The following is a 5,410-nucleotide window of genomic DNA, read 5'->3' as shown; positions in this document are numbered from 1 at the left end:
TTATCCATTCACCCATGTGCATTTTGATCATATAGACTAGGATTTAGCCATGTTTAGGTTGCATTTTGCATACATGAGTCCTTATCAGGTATTGGAGTACCACATGGAGTTCTTGGAGACATTTGGGTGCATTTGGAGCTCAAAAGAGGTGAAAAAGGTGATCATTGGACGAGCAGTGCATGGGAGCGACCTCACCGGAGCGACACCGTGAAGTCGCTGTGACACCCTTTTAGAGCGACTTGACCGGAGCGACACAGCGAGGTCGCTCGCGTCTCTATCACCCGGAGCGACGTGACAGGAGCGACACAGCGAGGTCGCTCGCGTCTCCATCACCCGGAGTGACGTGACCAGAGCGACACAGCGAGGTCGCTCGCGTCTCCCAGAGCGACGTCTCGCAGCGACCCCTCCAGGTCGCTCCCGAAGCCTGGAGCGACCTCTCGGAGCGACTACTGGAGGTCGCTGCGCGACGTCTGATTACTCGAATTCATTTCTACTCAAGGGCCTTTTGGTCATTTTATTATGCACGTTTTTACTTCTGAAAACCTATGTTTTAAGTACTTTTGGCAGCCACCAGACTATTATCTTTGTTTTAAGAAAAAACCTTTGGAAAGTTCATCTCTTGAATCATCTCTGTTCATCTAGTTATTGCAATTCTGTGTTTTCCAATTCGTTGTTGTATCCCTCTGTATGATTAATCTTAAATCCAAAATGGGTTTAAGAGGAATCATGAAGAGCAGTGAGTAATCACCATTTGAATTCATGGGTTAGGAACATTAAGGGTGATTAGGTTAGAGCTAGGATGTTTTAGAGTAGATCATTCCAAAACCTTGCTAGTAGAGTAATCATAATGCATCTTCTGAGTTAGCTTCTCAAAAGTTGATCTTTAGGCATTTCCTACCCAAAAGGTGTTCGATGAAATTTCCCTTAGAATTGGTTCGACAATTATTTATACTACAACATTTGTCTTAGAAGCCTTGAAAACTCCTAGTATCAGAAATACTACCGACTTCATTTACGTGTTTGTTTTTAAATAATACATATACTAGATTTTTATCCGCGTTTTCAAAGCGTAGATTTTATCCCTTTTATATATTTATTTTATAATCTATAAATTTCAAAACAAAAAAATTCTTACAAAATTGAACTTGATTGTTTGAAAGGACTGAAATAAATATTTATTCTAAAGTTTTTTTTCAATTTTATCTTTTTAATAAACTATTATATAAATATTCTAATAAAAATTTACGTCTTTCATTAAAAATATTCCAATAATTAATAAAATTTTAAATTATATGGAGGAAAACTAAAATCTAGTAATCATGTTTTAAAATTTTGTTCATATTAACAAAATATTTGATGTTAAAAAAAACCAAATATTTGAAATTTCCCGAATGGCCCAATGGAAAAAGATGTGGAATACAACAAATATTATACTCAGCCCAAATGGCCCAAAGGAAATAGATTTGACCGACGAATATATTTGGTCTATGACCATCCGTTTTAAAAAAAAAACTGAAAAGGAAATAAAAAAGTTTTTGTCTTGATGCTTCTTTCTAAAACGACGATTTCAATGGCGATTCGATGCTGTTGAAATTAAAAATCCATGGTGGTAAAGACCAAAACAATTGCTTGAAGAGGTGACTACTGAGGGTTGCAAATCAAAGAAAATTGATTAATCTGATTTGGAAACAAAGTCAAACCGACGCTTCAAAACTTGGTAGATCCACCGGAGATCTCACCTATTCCGATATCTTTAGATCATATTCTCTAACTTTTTCGTTTAGATTTTATAGATTCTTTACACAACTCTAACATCGATCAAGATCTAATAAAAAAAATCTTAACTGTTTTGCATGTCAAATCTGAAGGCATCAATGAGAAGAAAGATGAGTTTGAGATGGTTGTCGATTTTGTCTTTTCAGATCTCTTTCTCATTAGAAGCTTTCGATGTTTGGATTTTCATGTTAGAAGCCATAGGTTTCTTTGAGGCAGTGTTTTTGGCGGTAGTGGTTCCAACAAGAAGAGGGGCTTCGCTATTTATAATATGTATAAGGTTAAAGGGAGAGATGCATAGGTTATTGGGTAAACTTGGGGCGTACTCCAAATCGTATCATACTATATTTTCTAAACTATAAAATCGATACCGTCCCCTGTATATTAATCCTGTAGTATTGCAACATGTTCAGAATATTCATCAATCTAAAGAGAGTAAACAATGTGATTTTGTATTTTGAGATTTTAGAAGCTTGGTTTACGAGTTAATTAAAGACTCTGGGTATTGAGACTTTAGTGCTTAAATCATTCACAAGAATTTATTAAATAATTTATAAGGGCTTGCAAATTTCAATTGTTATTTAGGGTCTGTAGAGTCGAAGCTTAGTTTAAGTACTAGTCAAGAGAGAGGAAATAGTGATAGTGGTTGCTAGAGAATTGTATTGTCAACAAACAAAGATCAACGTCAAGAACATTGTTTCATATTATCATTATTTTCAAAAGGTGGACAGAACATAAGATGGTTCATGATTTAGAGAAGTGTGCATAACTATTGTGTTGTATGACATTGCTGAAAAAACATGAATACACAGGAAATGATTTACAACTCTTGTTCATAGCATTAAATTGAGAAATAACAAGATTTTGAGGGGTGTGGAGGGGTAGTGAAGACCAAAAGGAGGAATTTTGGACCTTAGGTAACTATATATAATGATATCACTGGAATTTGTGCTGATAGATTGGATCAAAGAGCTAAAAGCCAAGCATGTCCCTGGAGCTTTTCTAAAAGAGCTAAATGCTGAACATGTCCCTTGAGCTATCCTAGAACAGTTTAACATTGAGGTAACAAAACTCAAATTCTTCTTTTTACTCTGTGCAATTCTTTGCACTCACCATTAGTTTTTCTTTTGTTTCTCATCAGAGCATTCTGGAGCAGTAGTCATCAAGAGTTAGCTTCCCTTATGCAGCTTCACCTGTTTTATCCATTCCCCCATCCTTAATTTGTTCCTCCTTCAAGTGTTTAATATTCAGCAAATTCAAAATGATCATCACATATGCCAAGAAATACACCATTTGGTATGATCTGTCTTTCAGTTTATTTATGTATTCTTCAATTGATTAATTGTGTTTGCAAGAAGGAACTATCTATAATGATTAATAAACCTATTAATGTGAGGGTGTATAAAACCAATCATATGAATATACTATACAGTTTTGTACATAAACCATTTATAATAGTTTATAAAAATATTTTATGAACCATTATTTATTAATTTTTATAAAGTCATCTATAAAGTTTATAAAACTATTTATAAGGGTTTATAAAATCATTTATAAGAATTTACAAATCATTTATAAGATTTTATATATCTATTATAAGGGTTTATAAAAATATTATAAGAGTTTAAAAATCTTCATAACACAATTTATAAGAGTTAATAAATCATTTAGAAGAATTTACAAATCCTTACAAAACAAATTATAAGTAAATCTTTATAAAGATGTTTATAAGTGTTTATATGTTATTTGTAAATAATTTATAATTATTTATGAATCATTGATAAGAAATAAAAAAATGATTTATAATGGTTTATAAAAACATTTACAAGAGATTATGTACCATTAATAGGTAGTAATAATTGTTTTATATAGGTTTATAAAATAAATAATAAGAGTTTATAAAATTTGTAAGAGTTTATAACCTTTATAAATAATTTATAAAAGTTTATAAATCTATTTATAAGATTTTATAAATAAATTTATAAGGGTTTATAGATATATCTATAAGAGTTTAAAAATCCTCACAAAATCATTTATAAGAGTATATAAAATCATTAATAATTGTTTTATAAGGGGTTAAAAAGGATATATAAGGATTTATAAAATCACTTAAAAAGATTTACAAAAATCATAATTCTAACCAAAAGCATCATGTATGTGTTTAAATTTTAAAGCTTAGAAAAGTGTATAAATTATTTTCTAAAGTTTAAAGTTTAGAAATTATTTAATAAAGTTTTATAAATCAATTATAAAGTGTGTAAATCTGTTTTAAGGACTTCTAAAGTCTTACAAATCATTTATAAAATTTTAAAACTAATTTATAAGAGTTTATAAGTTGATTTTAAGTAATTTTTTGTCAACTGATTTATAAGTGTTTATGAATATTGATAGGATAAATATCCAGTTTACTTAATTGCTAGGCAGAATGAATATAAGGAACTAAAAAATGATTTATAAACGTTTATAAACTGATTTATAATGGTTTATAAGTTGATTTTTCTATAATCGCTCAAAAAACAGTCAACACAAAAAGGCTTTGCAAAACATATAATTTTTCATTGCATTTAAACACAACCTTTATACGACCGTGAGGTGAAATAATTATAATTCCATTATCACTGTTATCATTTAAATGGTTAACAATGGTTAACAGGTAAGCACTTTCTACTAGTGCAAGCCAATCTGAGCACCAACCAGCGTGAAGTACCATTTACAAGTGCATTTATAGACTTCTCAAGAGCTTCTAAAAGAACATATAAACTGCAATCACAAAACAAATTCTAGTTCTTGAAACCCCTCAGAAAGAATAATTCACTTACAAAAGAAGCTAAAAAATAGTGTTTGAATTATATGGTATACATTATCAAAGGTTTATTTTGATTGTCCACATAGCTTCGATGGTGTTTTCTCAATGCAATTCTAGTGTTCTTCAACTCATATACGGTCCCAAAGCATCCTATTCACACACTGTTTTAGAATATCAAAAATCATGATCTTCTACAAATCACCAAAGGTCCTAAAATCATGTTAAATGCAACTGCAAGAGTAAATATACAGAGATCTAGTTGCAGTTAGCCCTGAAACTACAAGATATTCACCAAATTAACAAACTTTTCCCATTTCGTTTCTTATTAAGGAACATCAATGGATATACCAAATCAAGAAACACATACTAAACGAAGAATCCATAAGCAACCCAAAGATAAAAAGACTCTCACATTGAGACAACTACCTAAAACACAAAACATGAAGTGACTAAGTATTATACTCCCTCCGTTTCATTAAGATAGAAGTTTTATAAAAAAAATTGTTTCACAAAGATAGATTTTTTATGTTTTATACACAAAATTACAAATTTCAATAAAATTAATTGGATTTATCGAAACACTATTGATTAAAAAGCATTGGAATTTGATAATTTCAAAAAACGATGCAAATTAATGTGTTTTCTTAATATGTGTGAAAACACCAAAACATCTATTTTTTAAGAAACAGAGGGAATAACATTATTTTATAAGTCATTATAAATGTAAAAATTGTAATATATACCTCAAAAATATTACTACTTCCAAGAATAGGCTTTGTGTACTATAAACTTCATCTCGGGGTTCTATCATGTTTGACACAATCAATGGTG

General features: G+C 30.6%; 1 long non-coding RNA gene across 2 annotated transcripts; it reads left to right on the top strand.

The window, feature by feature from the left end:
* The first annotated feature begins 1,522 nt into the window (after positions 1-1,522).
* LOC106316127 lies at positions 1,523-4,564 on the top strand. 2 transcript variants are annotated; one of them, XR_001264739.1, is made up of 3 exons: positions 1,523-2,835; positions 2,915-3,069; positions 4,427-4,564. It is a non-coding gene; the product is annotated as an uncharacterized LOC106316127 (long non-coding RNA). The 2 variants fall into 2 exon arrangements; XR_001264740.1 differs by lacking the exon at positions 4,427-4,564 and having other exon boundaries at positions 2,915-3,091.
* Positions 4,565-5,410: the final 846 nt, after the last annotated feature.

Source organism: Brassica oleracea, chromosome C9, assembly GCF_000695525.1.
Source record: "Brassica oleracea var. oleracea cultivar TO1000 chromosome C9, BOL, whole genome shotgun sequence".
NCBI lineage: Eukaryota > Viridiplantae > Streptophyta > Magnoliopsida > Brassicales > Brassicaceae > Brassica > Brassica oleracea.
Note: the sequence above shows the minus strand (reverse complement) of the source record. Positions and strands in the feature narration are given on the sequence as shown.